This window comes from Pygocentrus nattereri, chromosome 5 (assembly GCF_015220715.1).
Source record: "Pygocentrus nattereri isolate fPygNat1 chromosome 5, fPygNat1.pri, whole genome shotgun sequence".
NCBI classification, from domain to species: domain Eukaryota; kingdom Metazoa; phylum Chordata; class Actinopteri; order Characiformes; family Serrasalmidae; genus Pygocentrus; species Pygocentrus nattereri.
In genome coordinates, this window is record NC_051215.1 from 10367527 (window position 1) to 10384551 (window position 17025).

Consider the following 17025-nt stretch of genomic DNA (forward strand, 5'->3'; position numbering starts at 1 on the left):
TTTGGGATCAGACTTCTTTCTTTTTTTTTTTGCTTTTTCGTTGGATAGAAACAGAATGGATTACTTAAACAACTTATCAGATGAGGAGGACAACAAGCTAAAAGCTAATGTTAGCAAGTTATTTGGTTACCTAGGCACATTACCTCAGTTTGCGTTCTTTTCTCTGACTGAAAGGGTAAAAAAATGACACCTAAATGTAGAAATTTCCATTTTCTTCATGTTTTTTTTACTAGTGGAGGTAGTTGACACAAATGTTGGCTTAGTTTTGTTTAAAAACCTATAGATCAGCGACAAGGCTTTGTCAGGATTGGGTGACATGAAGAGAACTATGAAGACCTAAAATATGAAAAATTCTGACTCCTGTGAAACCAATGAAAGTGAGGGGTATAATGCTGTGCTACAGAATACTGTACAACAAAACAAATAATACATTCGAATACATGGGTTTAGAAAGCCTCCTCCTCCACCTCCTTCTCTCTGTGCTCTAACTTCAAATCTTCAAAGCTCCCAGCCCCTGCTGATTTATGGATCTGCACAGCCACTCTGTTCTTCTTAAAAGGAGCTCATGCGGAGAACATTTTTGCTTCTTGTCTTGGCATTGCCATTGCTCCTCTCCCCTCAACCCCACCTCCTGAGGTTTTTAATTTCACCTGGGCAAACCACAGGAAGCCTCCGACTTAGACGAAGTTTAACTAAAGCTGCTGGCTTGAAAGGACCACAAAGAAACAATTACGCAACCTCGAAACATGTCGACACACAGCGAGATCTTTTAAAAGTTGCCAGAACCCTAACAGGTTTTTCCCACTTGAAGGCCTCAGCCAAATTCGAACAAACACACAATTTTAGCCGTTATCGTGGATCCAGCCTACATAGAGGCCAGCAGAGTGTGATGAAAGCAAATGGGAATAGTCAGTGTAATGACACTATCAGATGACATCAAATAACCCAAACAGACAGGCTTGCTGGTACAGAACTGAGGCAGACTGAAGAGGACTGAAATTTCATGTTCCACTACGTTTTCCCCGCCCTCATTCATCGGGCAATGACTTGGCAAATGAGCATGAGCAGCCTTTGGAAGTACTCGAAAACAAACAAACTACTCCAATTAGCAGCTGCCTCGTCACGGACAGAGGCTGTTTCTTTTCAAGCTGGGAGAAGGATTTCTCTTTTTTTTCACCCCCTCTCTTTCCCATCTAAAACTCCACTGAAGTTGACAGTGACTAGATAATTTTTCAAGTTCCTCACAATTTTACAAGAATGCGAAGATGACACCAGCTGGAAGGGAGATTCGCCTGCCATGATCAATCATCTTTAATGGACTGAAGGACAGCGAGTCGACAGATAAAGATTCTGATGGCTTTTGAGAAAGCGGAGAATCTGACACTGACAGAGCTTGTGGTAAGAGGGAATCAGTTCTTTTGACAGGCTGACAATAATAGCATAAGACGCCTTCAGTGCAAAGTAAAGCTTATACAAAGCTTATATGCAAGCTGTCTTAAGTGCTATAGTGTTCTCTCTATATATATTGTCCATCAAAATTTTGAGGACACCTTGGCCTCCTTTGAAATGTCAATCTTCTTGCGGTTACTTGTACTTTTCAATTAAATGAGCCTAACAGAAACACCTTTACATGAACTACTTTAACATTAGCTGCACAATTACTGTTTATTTGCTCTATTTTAACATATTGAGAAAAGTTTATAGGTCTGAGCAAAAGCTATGGAACATTTCAGATTTTATGTTTTATTTTTGCTCCAATATGTTAACCTCAGCAAATAAATTGAAATTGTGCACTAGAACTTATTCCCTGTGGAGGGTGTGTTAACTTATTTTCACATAGAATACAAACAAAATATGTCATTTGACCAGTGGTGTTTATACCTTTGCATATAATATATACAGTGGGATCCAAAAGTCCACTAGTTAATGCAAAAGGTTTTCATTACATATTATATAATCAGTATAACAATTTGAGAGAAATTTTAAATCTCTGAAATTTTGAAAATGAATTTCAGACATTCATAGTATTTGATATCTCCACCAAGTTTGTGACTGCACAAGTTTGTGTAAAAGGCTCTGATGAGTAGATCAAGTCCACCTAAGAGCGGTCTAAACTTTATGTACAACGATGTTAAAATGATCACTCACAAATTAATTTAAATTAGCTTAAAATATGAGTAGTAACCTATAAATAGTGCAGAATGTTTCTAATGTATTATGTATATGTTTATTGAGTAGCAATGAATGTTCAGAGTATTTGTTCAATATCAAAAGCAGTATGATAGTATGAAGGGACCTCACAATGACTAAATATTGAACTTTAAAGAAGAATGAAGAATGGTGTTTTGATAGCATTTTCCCTGTGTGGCAGTGATTATACAATGTGTGGCTAACAGGGAGTTCAGTGTTGTGTGTGTGTGTGTGTAACTTGAGAAAACCAGAACTGGAGTTTCAGATCATGGATCAAGGCACAAAGCACTAATGCATACAACTATATATATGTATTGGAAGTTAAGTTGGAACGGAAATGCATACTGTCTGGTGGGCCCTGAGGACCGGATTGGGAAACACTACTGGGATCTTCTAGAAGAACTAGAAATTGTTCTTCTGTGTATTTACATTCAGCAGCAAAGAGATAGCAGAAAATACTTTTGTCCTTTGAGCTTCATGGCAGAATTTTAAACTAAAAGGAACCATTTTTAAGTTTGCTTTCCTTATCCACTAGGTTAGTATAGCAAGAAATCTTGTGTGTAGTGCTCATTTGTGCATAAAGATACTGTGAAGTGTAGCCTAGTCTTGAGATTACATCCCTTCAGCACTCAAAAAGCCTCAAAATGCAGGGAAAAGGGAAACCGGATAAAACAGGATAACGCTATAACTGGCTATCATGTTTAAAGTAAACATATGCATTAAAGTGTTAGATTAGACAGTGGAAATATACATATAAAGGTAGGTGATATACATAAAGCCTATTTATCACTGTGCATCACTCTATATCACATATACATACAGAGGGGTGACCAAGTTTCTGGAACACTGCTGGAGGGATGGAGCACCATTTTTCCAAAAAATATTTCCTCAGTTGGACTTATTAGATGGATTAATGTGATACAGAGTTCTGTCTAAATTCATATGCGATATAGTAAAGACCAAAGTTTGTGATGTACAATGTTTTCATACTCATAAAACCATTCAGGGACCCCTCATGCCCTTTGTTACCCTGTAAGAGACAACCCTATCAGGGCAGACTTCATTAAGGGATGAAGTTGATCAGTCAGAATAACTCTGTATTGATTTGGAGTGACCCTCCCTTACAAGGGAACAACAGGACCTATGCCAGCAAAATGCCCCCACATCATCACAGAGCCACCAGACCCCTTACTATAGGGGTCATGATAGAGGCCTGTACTGTTCTCTTGGTGTACCTGATACATGCATTCACGCACATGATGAAGGATGACTCATCTGACCATAACTGTTTAACTGTATCTATGCAGTATACTTGTCCGTAAGCATCTGCATTCATTTTGCTTCTCCACTCATTTGTTTAGGTATTTGTCTTTTGTCGTTCATTTATATATGTATATGTACACCTATTCATATGTACACCTACTCATTCATGCAATTATCTGATCAGCCAATAATGTGGCAGCAATGTAGTGCATAAAATCGCAATATTCAAATGAGGAAAATGTGATCTCAGAAACTTTTAATGCCAGACAAGATTTTCATGCATAACAGTCACTAAAGTTTCTTCAGAATGGAGCAGGAAAAAAAAACATCCAGTGAGCTGCAGTTTTGTGGGTGGCAGTGATTTGTTGATGAGACAGAGAATTGCCAGATTGGTTCAAGCCAACAAAAAGGCTATCGTAACTCAGATAACCACTCTGTACAATTAAACTAAATTAAAAACATCTCAGAACGCTGAACTTTGAGGTGGATGGGCTACAACAGCAGAAAACCACATTGGGTTCTGCTTCTGTCAGACAGATGAGGCTGCAGTGAACACAGGCTCAACAAAACTAGACAGCTGAAGAAAAAACATATGCCTTATGTCAATAGTCCAGGCTAGTGGAGGTGGTGTAATGGTATGGGAAATGATTTCTTGGCATATTTTGAGCCTGTTAATACCCATCAATCTTTGCTCAAATGCCACAGCCTGACGTTGTGGCTTGTGGAAACCATGCCAATAAGAATTAAGGCTATTTTGAGAGCAAAGGGAGACCCTAACCAGTATTAATAAAGCACTAATAAAGTGTTTGGAGAGTGTATGCCTCTTTTATTGTCACTGTACTAAACTGCAACAGATCTGAAATGAAGACTAAAAACTTAAACTGAAGAATATCTGCTTTCTTTTACCACTCTTTTACCAAAGGATCTTTTACCACTTTGTGTACATCTAAAATTTTGTCTCTGTCTCTGAAGTGTTTTTTTTTTGTTGTTTTGTTTTTTGCTTTTCTTCACTCTAATGATCGTCTGCTTTACTGGCACCTTCTTTGGTCTTCCTGCTGAGAAACCACAACAAGAGAATCCACATGCAAATGCCACATTTAAAATCAACTTCAGACCTTTTGAATATTTACAAGACGCTTTAGCCATTTAGATATTCAACTTCAGAGCGCTTAAATTAGCATATGACAAGCATTTGCCGAAGCCACTTAGTCACTGAGTAATTGGCTTTAAGGTAGAAGTCGGCATGTTTGCTGCATGAGAAATCAGTGCAATCAATGTTATATTAGCCATTCAGGTTATTGCCGAACTGTGAGGTATATAATGGGGTTTTTCCAAACAGGCTCATTCAAGTAATCCAGCTGAAATGTCATGCTACACACTTAGCATATTTGTGATTTAACATTATCTTGAAGTACAGTAGAGCATTATATGTCTACAGTACATGTTATTAATTTCTCAGGAGATATTTCACAGGACATTAAATATAGAATAATCCACTTGCATAAAGAAATGGAAAGTCAAAGGAATATAAGTAAAGAACAAGAATTTCCCAAAAAACTATTCAAAGACATGGACTTCTCAGAACCATTCAAGACCACCAAAAGGGTTACCATCAGATAAGCACCACTTACAGCTTTCATTTTTGAGAGAGAAAACAAGTTCCACACTTGTTTCAGATCTGGAAAAATACACATCCATCCTTCCACTGTAAGAAGGCACTCAACACTATGGGTCTGAAAGGATGTGTATCTGTCAAGAAGCCCTCACTGAGACAAATCTGCAAATCAAACAAAGAATCTGTAGGTGTTGTCAGAACAATGGACTGGCCACCCCATGGCCCAGCATTATTGAATGTCTTTGATGGTGAGAAGCAGAAAAAAGCAACCAACTTCTTAGACTGAACTTTGGTGGTGTGGAAAAAATATTGCTACAGATCTCTTTGAAAAACTGAACACAAGTCTCCTGAAAAGAATGGAAGCTGTAATAAAGGCAATGGATGGACACATTTAAAAACTAGCAAGTGTTAATAGACATTTTGCTTGGAGGTTAAATCAGTCTCTGACTTTGCCAATACCTGAACTTTTGGAGTAAAACATTTCACAGCTCATGAGATGCATTATAGATCAAATATAACAACATGGATGGAAAAACAGTTAAATACTCTGGGAGGTTCGGGCAGAAACACAACAGATGACACATCTATTTTATGACAAGTCTGCACTTACAATCCCAGCAAAATTCACAGGCTAACACTATACCCTTCACACTATTTTATAAAAAGTCTTAAAAAGTCTTAGGCCACCCGAGAAAATGGTTTAAAGGCATTTATCTGAGCAGTAAGTACTTGTAACTTAACTTGTAAAAATAGTAATAAACATGAATACAATAAAACAGCAAGAATTGCTTTATTGTTTTTGATGGTAAACTGCTTTGAAGAACACAGTTTTGTTCTTGCTCTCCTTGATGCAGCCCAGTTATTTCACAAATGTATTAACTTCGACAAGCAGCAGACCTGAGTTAATTTAATGAAGCATATCTTGATGAAGTATTGATTAGCCAGATTAGATACTGGATGATAACTACAAATACAAAGCAGAGGTCTGGAAATGTTAAATCTAACACAACAACAGACAAATAACAATTTACTATATCATGTTAATTCATATTTTGTTGTGACTGTTTTCTGCATTGATCATTTTAAAAAACTTTATCAGGTGGCATAAGACTTCTGCACAACACTGTATATCCAATGTAATAGCATATGGATTCCCATGATGAGGTCATTTCATTTTTTTCTCAGGATCTCAATTTATTTGTGCCATGATCATATTGTTTTCCTGAGATAACAATAATTTTCTCTACATTGTTAGAAATAAAGGTTCTGCGCAGGTACATTTTTCATTCATCATGGTACAAACAATGTAAATGTACCCTCAAAGGCACAACAGTGGTTTCCCAGGTGAAAAGTACATATGTGTAACTTTTCATAACCTAATGTTTGAGGATTCCACCCGAGTGAGAGTTTCATTCTTTTTTTCCTGAGAGTGAAGAGTTTCATCTGAGATAACAACAAATTTAATTTTAAATCTTGCAAAAAATGTTAAATAATCTCAAATAATCAGCAATCTACATTCTTTATACCGTGCATTTTGTTCCCATGTTTTTAATTCAGTGTAATCAAGCTGAATTAAAGTGCTCTATTGCGTGTTCCATTTGGGAGAAAATGCTTGTTTCTAAGGACCATTTAGCTGCTGATAGCACTTGCTTAGCACTTTTGGATGTCAGTGGGCTTTAACCTGAGAGGATGTGCTGGTCAGTGGTGCTGGTGGTGCAGTAAGAAGTTGCACTCCATGGTTGCTGTGATAACACTTTGCAGTGTTCCAGCCTTCTGTGAAAAAAACTGTTTTGAGTGAAAAGCCATGAGATTCATATTTGGTGGCGTAGACCTTAGCAAGGGAAAAATGTGAGACTTCTGAGGATGAACCCTGATCGGCGCACTTATATGTATAAGCATGATGGTCTTATACCAACGGGTAATGGCTTGATTTTGTGAGCAAACTCATTTTGTTTTCCCAAAATCTCCAGAAAATACTCTATACTGTTCTTTCAAGAAAACAACGTTTGCTATGTTGTGGTAAAGACATATAGGAGTTGAGATCTGGAGAAAACAAATAATAATAATAATAAAACATTTTCATGGGAAAATAGATTAAATAAAATCTGTGAATGTGTGGCCCTCCATTCCATATCCAAAGATTCACTTTCAAATCAATTCAATTCAAATATATCTATACAGATTTTTACACTTTTTCTCAAATGAGCTATCCAGAGGTTCTCCTTTGGCCCCTAATGAGCATCCCCAAGGGAGACAGCGACAGACAAAAGAACATGAGGAGGATCCACTGAGAGGAACCAACACTCAAATGGAAAAGCTCTCTAAGAGCATCCTTACTGTACCACCAGCACTACTGACCAGCACATCCCCTCAGGTTAAAGCCCACTGACAATAGATACTAATAGATGCTAAGCAAGAGCTATCAGCGGCTAAATGGTCCATAGAGACAAGCATTTTCTCCCAAATGGAGCACTAATTCAGTTTCATTACACCAAATTGAGGAAGCAAAACTTAAAAAGAAAAATTCCCTAAGAGAATAACGAAGAACCACTGAGACGAACCAAAACCCAAAGGAAAAACTCTCTATGATGGATGGATGGATGGGTAGGTGGGTGGGTGGATGGATGGGTGGATGGGTGGATGGATGGATGGATGGATGGATGGGTAGGTGGGTGGGTGGATGGATGGATGGATGGATGGGTGGATGGATGGATGGATGGATGGATGGATGGATGGATGGATGGATGGATGGATACTTTATTGATCCCAAAGGTAATTTAGCAAAATTGAGCAAAAGGAAGAAACACTGAGAAGAACCAAGAACCAAAATTAAAAACTCCATAAGAGCATGAAGAAGAACCACTAAGAGGAATCAAGAACCAAAAGGACAAACTCCATAAGAGCTTGATGAAGAACCACTGAGAGGAACCAAGAACCAAAAGGACAAACTCCATAAGAGCTTGATGAAGAACCACTGAGAGGAACCAAGAACCAAAAGGAAAAACTCCATAAGAGCATGACGAAGAACCACTGAAAGCCAGGACTTGTAAGTAGAAACTATTCCACTGGTTGACAGCCCATAGTGGAATTATTATAACAATGTATTTGTTTATAAGTGAGATAAATAGAGGAAAGATCCAAAAGATGAGCCAATGACTAATATTAATTAGTTAATTAGTTAATTAATTAATTAATAAGTCTATCAGAAAAAGGTCTGTCAGACTACTGATTGTTAGAGATGGCAGGCAAGGAATTATGAGCATAAGGTTGGATTACAACTCAGAGAAACAGGTTAGGAGTTCACACAGTGATTGATGGTCCTGAAGGTAATTATAAACCATGACTGTCATCAAGTCATCAGCCAAGAAGTCATCAGGTTGAAGACTGGAGTTCAGACATATTTATGGAATCAGAATCAAGGAGGTAAATAAGATGTGGGAGTTCTCACCCAATCAGTGCATGATCAAAACACAGTCTCCACTTCTTCACCCACCAGGAGTCTACAGCCTGTCAAACCCCACCATTATCTAGCTAAATGCAGCGCAGAGCATATGTGATGTGTGTTCATCTCTCTAACTTTCTTTGACTGTGCCTTAATTACGCGCAGATATGTAGCAACTAATAATGTAATAGCTGCCTGAAAAAAAACTATTAACTTATGAAATAAATTAATTTATGTAATAAATTCTCTCTAAATAGGTCGGAAATGTAATACTGCCTGTCAATGTAATTAACAGATGCTGAATAATGTATTAACATTTCCTGACTTCATTGTGCTTGCTTCTATACTGATAAAATAATACATTGTTCTAACCCATATAGGGCATAATAATGTAATATTGACTGATAAAGTAATAACTTTCCCAAAATAGTCCAAATGACTATGGGCTATGTCAGGCCCGTGCATAGACATTTTGGGGGGCAGGGTCTCAAAGGGAACCTGAATGTGAATTAAGTAAAAGTAGTCTTATGAATCTTTCCCACAGCAGCCTAAAATAACGGCAAAATCTGTCACAGTAAGAAACTGAACCACACATAGGCCTATAGCACTAACCACTAAACTATCTACATACTAGACATACAGTATTGTGCAAAAGCCAGACACCACATTCATTTATTTGGTTATCAGTCACAACCAGTAAGCACACATTATCCATTTTTTGGTGTCAGAAAACATCTGAGAGAAAATTACACCTCAACTATAGAAATATGCAGGAATATTTTTCAACATCTCTGAAGTTCAGTATTAGAAGTTGGTTGAATTTTGTTTTTCGCAATCCAAGCAATGCCTAACACATAGAATGATTTGCGGTCAGTCCATCATTCTGAGAACACCAGCAGCTTCCTTGTTTGATTTGCAAATTTTCTTTTTTTTCAATTTCTACGTTCTATTTTAAATAAGAGCTTATTGACAGCTACACACCTTTTCAGACTCATAGTTGTCTTCTTGTAACGGGGAGCGAGGAGGCGGACACGTTACAAGAAGATAAGCGAGACACGAGATAAGCGAGTTTTATTTTGGGCAAATCCAGGGTTGTAGTCATAACAGTCCAAGTTCATAGAGCCAACATGGAGAGATCACGGGACAGACATGACGAACAGAACACAGGCTAAACACAGAGAACAAATAGCAAATGTATAACTCAAACAAGCATACAAATAGCACGTCAAAACAAATCAAAAACTCCAACAAAGACCAACAAACACAAGGGGCAAACACAGGGCTTAAATACTAAACAAGGATAACGAGGGACAGGCGGAAAACAGGTGGAAACAATCAGGGCCGGAGTCAGAAAACAATGGACTGTGAAGAAATCAAAATAAAAGCACATGACAGGACTAAAAGGTAAACAAAAGCACATGAGGAGACTGGGAGGGGCCAATCGAGACACTTCTCACAGTGGAAGGATAAACAGACACATTTGTGGATTTTTTCACATCTGAAGCAAAAGCGGGGCTTGTTCTGGGTGGTGGCATTTTTGGTGGTCTACCACGTCTTGCATGGTTGTTAGGACTTCCATTTTCTATATATATATATATATATATATATATATATATATATATATATATATATATATACTGTATCTTTTAGATATAAACTCAGTTTTGTAAACTCCCATTTTTTCACTTATTTTCTTTCACCGTCCTGCTTTCTTATGCATACAGATTATCTGATCTCAGGAATATCTCGTGACAAATGAATAATTTGCACTTACTGGCATGTTTACTGGAAAGTAAATAAATGAAGGGTGGTATCTGACTTTGGTACAGTACTGTAGTTTTCACAAAACTAGAATTTTCATCTCAGATCACATTTCTGGCAACAGATCTGGTGAGACATTTGACTCAGAAGGGACAGGTGTGATGAAAGGACTGACATGGCTATGAAAATGTTCTATTATTCTTAAGAGATACTTATTTCAAGTCAGGAAATGAATTGGATTAGCACTTTAAGGAATTGTTAAACTGCTTCAATAAATTTAATCAAGTTCAATTATGATGTTGACGTGACCTACTGGGACTCGAAAGCTGTTTATCATCAGATATGCCCATTGGGTTGTGTGATACATATTGACTGCAATACTTATTCCCACTTACAAATATATAATTTCATTCCTTCCACGAGTTCCAAGCACTCTTTCACCTGTTGCACAATATCCATTCCTATTTATACTACATGTAAAAGTCACTGTTTCACATCTTCAGGTTATTTGATATTCGAGGGAACTGTTATAGAAATCTGTGCTGAAACAGATATATGACAAATGTTTCTTCTCACACCACAAAGTGTATGTCTCATAAGACTCATAAATTCCCCCGAATCTAATGTGTCATGGTGTGAAGATAGACGGGTACTGTAATGCTATTCTTTCAAGACTGCTACTGTGAAGAAACTCCTTCCATTCCGCTAATCTAATGTGCCAATCATACAACCTTAAGTTTTTCTGCAATAGAACTGAAGCAATAAGGCAGTAAAACCACCTTAAACATGGCATAACCACTGTGATACAACCTCTCTTGCCTTGTCACTTAAAAAAAAAAAAAAACAGCTAAATACATTATGGTAAAATGGTATAACTTTCTTTAACAGTCTAGTTCTAGATATTAATCAGACACGTGTTAGGTATAAACCCCAAAGTGTTAAATAATTATTTTGTGCAACATGATGGTAAGTTCCAAGAATAAAGGCCACTAAACTGCTCAACAGGTTCTAGGTATTAACTAGGTAATTATGTGGTACAAACTACAGTACTGTGTAATAATTATTGGTAAAAAGTACCAGGTAGTTCTATAAGAAGCCATTTCCGCAAAGTAAAAGAGTCATGTATGCAAGTATTTTTTTGTTTGTTTGTTTGTTTTTTTTACCAATTTAAAAATTTAAACTGTTACTGGGTCCTTTTACTTCAGTGAACTATCTTTGTATTTTGTGCAGTCATTTTACACCATATAACTGACCTGGAACTTGGAAATGTTTCTGATTTACTTTCCTGCTTTAAAGTGTGAAATTATATTGAACTGTAATGTATGTTTGTATGTTTGTACATACCACCTTGTTGCTCCAAATAATTATGAGACATTTTGCTATGTCCATTATCTGATTAATAGCTGGAGCTTGTTAGGAAATTCAGTGGAGTTCAACTGTCTTATCATTCATCATCATCTTATTGCCACCAAACTAATTACATAGTACTGTGGAGACTGTACTCCACTTACTCAGCTAATATCTAGAATCTGATATTTCAGTATAATTAAACTGTTTTGAAACTCACAATCATGCTACCCAAAGCAATGATCTAGAACTTTGGCATTTGTACCTCACACTTACCTGATTAATATCTAGAACTTAAGGGACCATAGAAGATGCATTCAAGATAAAATATGTTCAATAAATAGTAAATTTTTTAAAGCCTTAATACTTAATACTTAATTCTCCACAAGGAATTAGCACGGAACTTGATGTGTGTGGTCAAATGTGTGTAGTACTCCATAACTACTTCCAACATGGCTCAGCGAATCAGGCTTCACAACTGAAACCACTGATTTTTCATAGTACTGTGCACAACTCAAACACCATCCTCCATTTAGATAACTTCCTTTCATGCTATTCATTTTTCAGGAGATATTTCTGAGGAGATTAGATATAAGATAACCCACTTGCCTAAGAGTAAAGTCAAAGGAAAGTATGTGAAAATTATTAAAGGATATCAAGAAAATGTGATTCCTATCAATCATGCAAGACCAAGCAGACCACTAGAATTGCCACCATCAGATAAACAGCACTTAAAGCTTTCATCTTTGAGGGAGAGGAGAAAATCAAGCTGTACTCTCACTACAAATCTGAAAACATCCACAGGTCTTTCTGTTCAACCTTCCACTGTGAGAAGACAACACGTTGCTATGGGTCTGAAAGGATGTGTAGCTGTCAACAAGCTCTCACTGAGAAAAGAAAATAGAGAAAAAAGCAAAAAAAGAGTCCAGACCTCAACATCAATGAATGTGTTAGAGACTTCTAACTTCTAAGGCTGAACTTTGAACTTTTCCTGCAGATTTCTTCGAAAAACTATGGGCACGTCTCCTGGAGAGAATGGAAGGCATGCAATGTTATGTTAATTCTGTTTCCTGCTGACACTGAAAAATTGATGACTTGCACTTAATGGCATGGAAATGACCAGAAATTAAATAAATGAAGTGTGGTCTCTGACCTTTGCACAGTACTGCACCTCCTCTTTTCATTTCAAGTCTATTAATCTCAATAATACCTTCCTCCTTTTACCCTGATTACGCCTAGCTTATGCATATAAACAGGACTACTTTAAAATTTCCCAGAAATGTTTCAAGGAAATATGTAGATCAAAGCTTTGTTGGAAATGTGATTCATAAGAAGAGACTATGAGTGAAATCACTGAGAATTTTTCACTTGTTAAGCACTTTGGACAATTATTAGCAACGCTAATTTGCAGGGTTTAAAAAAGATGATAGAACTAGTCAAATGAATCTTTAATCTTTTCTCAGTTTTGCAGTTAGAAAGAATACTGGGTGCAGATTGACTCAATGTTGTCGAAGAAGATGAGACTGTTAATGTCAGCTTTGAAATGTCACATATTTGATAAGACAAAAGACAGGGCATAATAATCAAGTCAGAACTGAATTATACAGCCTGTGTGCAGCATCACGCAACAATTGTATACTACAGTGCTACAAAGTGACACACATTCATTATTTCAGAATCTTAAGGGTCAAGAGTTTCATTCTCTATGATAGACTACATTTCCATCTGCAATAAAATAGATGTTTGTCATATCAAATCCAGTTGTGTCTGAAGCAAAGATATTAAATGTCAATGATCTGAATAACATTCTAGGCCCACGTTTGTGCTGGACTGAAAGCTTTCATCCTGGACAGGAGAATCTTCAACATTTTTCTTCTCGTCCAGCCCTAGGCTGAAACTGTAAACAAGGGAGTCGGTACAGGGAGGAGAAAAGCAAGCGTGTTGATTATGTTGCCATTTTTGTGGAAGGCTTGAAAGGATACCACCGTTAAAACATGAATTATCAGCTTAAAGCCCATCGATTGAGGTAAAGAAAGATGCTGTGATGTGAGCCGGCTTCTGTTAAATCATACAGGACTTTGATCTATGACCTGAAGCGTGCAACAGAAATTCTAATACAAATTTAATAATTCTGTGTTCTTGAAAAAGACTGAACAATGCTTGCTGAATTTATTAACGTCAGTCGGCATCGCGTTCATTCCCAAACTGATGAGAACAAAGAAAACAGAAAACGTTCACTTCTCAGGTGGAGTCTCTATTTTCCACTTTGGTGTACAAGGCTGAGTTTACAGTATGCTGGTGGATGTTTAGGGAATGGGGGTAGGGATTGCGGAGGATAGAGGGGTCCCAGGGCTTCAGCTCAGGTTTGGGCCTTAAGGCGTTCCAGCTCACCTCCAGCAGATGCTGGGTGAACTTTCCCCAGACAAGGAGGAGGAGGGCAGGGAGTAATGCCTCTGGGCGCAGCACTAACATCCTACACCTGCTTCAAGCCTGCTGAAGAGCAGGGCCTTCCTCTTCCTCCTCCTCCTTCTCTTCCTCTCCCAATGAGTTCCTGTTCCACAATGCCTGCTTTATCAATCAGTGCCCATATGCACCAAGGTACTATGCATGGCCAGCAGATGATTACATGAAGTCCAAAACAGTCATCTGCATATGCAGTTGCATGCATCAGGTACAAACATCACAAACATGTTCTCTGGAGTGTTGCAGCAAGCTTCACTATCTGGCATTCTGATGGATGAATTTAGCAGATGCCAAGAAGAGCGTTACCTACTGGAATGCAAACACTAAAGTATGGTGGAGGAGGGATAATGGTCTGGGGCAATTTAAACAATTATATGCTTCCACCTTTGTGGCAACAGTTTGGAACAAGCCCTTTTCTGTTCCAGCATGACTGTGCCACTGTGTACAAAGCGAGGACCATAAAGGCATGGTTTAACAAGTTTGCTCCAATGACCTGCACAGAGCCTTGACCTTATCCAAAATAAACACCTTTGGGATGATTTGGAACCTAGAATGTGAGGCAGGCCTTCTCGAACAACATCAGTGCCTGACCTCACCAATGGTCTTTTGACTGAATGAGCACAAATTTTCCCAGACCCACTACAAAAACCCTTGCCGAAAAGCCTTCCCAAAAGAATGGATTGGTAGTATAGCTGCAAATGGGCAGCGCTGGGGCAACGCTGTATTAATGCCTATTGTATTGGAATGGACCTTAATAAAGACCTCATTTAGACCTTTAACATATATATGCACATGACTTCAGTGTGAACAGGCAAAGCTAACCTTCTGTAAGTAGAACAGGCAATAAATGTACCGGGTTTCCTGACATCACAAAAACATATATGGATTGCATGCAATAGGGAATGAATAGTAATAGGGAGTGAAAAGTAAACATTACTACTGTCTTTTATTTTATAAATGCAAATTGAAAATTTGGTTATTATTATTGACCACGACCCTGAGGGAGAAGCAGCTTAGAAAATGTGTGTGTGTGTGTGTGTGTGTGGGGGGGGGGGGGGGGGGGGGTTATTATTATTGATAGGAATGGGCAGTCACATGTGGGTCTCAAAATGTTAAGAAATGAGTGTCATTAGTGGTCTGTGGTCTAAAACTGTCGAATGTTTGGAGAAAAAGGGTGGCTAACAAGACATTCTTGACAACAGATGGGCTATAATCTGTAACTGTACACCTGTATAGTTCAACTATTAAGTAGATGCACCTCATAAAGTGGCCAATGAGTTGAAGCCTAAGATAAGTGCTTCTAATAAAGGGAATGATGAATGCCAGCACATCAAAAAGAGTTCTGCAATGTGAAGAAAAACTGCAGAGCAGTGACATCATTCAAAAGGAGGAGGGAGAAGGGGAGCTGTGAAACGACAATCCATGTTATCAGACATGACGGCTGCAGTATGCAACCGTAGGCTATTGGTACCAGAGTGAACTGCAGTTCAAAATAAGATTGAAGGTTGACTACAGCTCTGAAGCTGTGAGTACACACCATAGGGATATATTAAACTGCTTCTGAACCACAACCATATTAACGGTAAACTTCTGTATACTTGCAACTCCAGCCTCAAAATATGCATGTTTGAAGATTATCACAAGCAGAGATGAGAGTAATGAGCTACGGAAGGAGCATGGAAGCTTGGCTCCCCATGCCAGGAAATGCTAACCGGAATTCTGAATTGTTGTTGCCGATTGCTGTGGCCTTACATCACAGTGACACAGATTTAATTTCATTCCATTTGTACGGGCCCTGTCTACAGATAGGCTGGGTTTGCAACGCGACAGAGACCAAGGGTGAGTGGCAGCTCCGTTTCTAAGTGGAAGCATCAAAATGTGCTAGCATTCCATAGATCTCTCAAGACAGGCAATCTGAAAAACGGTTTGGGTGCTAATGCTGGAATCATCTGCCGGCTCAATACTATAATCTCTCAAGGCCTCATTCCCCTCTGCCTTCTCCCTGCTGAAGATATATGCAGAGATGAATGCAGATAAAAATAAAAAAAAGCTGTTTGGGAGATGAGAGAGCCAAGCTGAGAGAGCCTGCTCCATTCAGCCTAGGTAATGAGTCCAGGGGACTGGGCATCCAGTTAGCTGTTAGCTGACTTTCACTATGCAGCAACAATGCATCGGCCAAAACAATGCAACTGCTTGTGAGAATCAATAAAGCAAAGCTGGCCAGCCGTTGGAATTAGTCTGGGAGTGAAAATATGGGCCTTGCCACCTCCTGCACCCCACCCCCAAGCAAATTCTCCCTGGTGACTTAAGTGATTTCTGCTCATAACAAATGAATTAACAACACAGAAAGCAGGTCCCAGCATTTTGCAGTGGCAGAAGCGTGACCCAGATGCAAGCTGGGCTGTCAATTTATTTTCTAATCTAAGAGGGATTTAAGAAGGAATTCCCCGCTGATTGCAACGCTAAAGACGCAAGTGTGATCTCATGCAGACGATGCCTGATCCTCATTAGCTAAGTGTGGCGTTTATTGTCACCTTCGAGAAGAGAATGTGTCACAAAACTGCTCTCAGCAGGGACCATGCTCACATGCCAGCAGCCTCAGCTGTTGGTATAAATTCATGTTTTAGCAATGCTAGAATATTTATGATGCCATGTTTCACATATAAAAATGTATAATATTAACTTTTGAGTATGCAAAGTTAAGTAGCACATTCATTGAATCATTTAGCATTTAACTGAGGACAAAGAACCAATATTGACATTATTAAAATCAGAGTATCAAAGCAAGAGCAATTAGCTAAGTCATGTTTGGTGCAAAGCCTTGTTCTTTAGAATTTCAATGGAGCTAACAGGTGAATATACCTAAGAACTTAAAAAAAAGATCTTGAGAACAGAAGTTTTTACATTGCGAGTTCATGTAAACTACATGTTTGCCATTGAGATG

The 17025-nt window shown here is 38.3% G+C and overlaps 1 protein-coding gene across 1 annotated transcript in view; it reads right to left on the reverse strand.

The window, feature by feature from the left end:
- The window catches only part of macrod2 (mono-ADP ribosylhydrolase 2), a 1076631-nt gene that overhangs the window by 677578 nt on the left and 382028 nt on the right, over positions 1–17025 (reverse strand). The gene's annotated exons all lie outside the window — the stretch shown is intronic.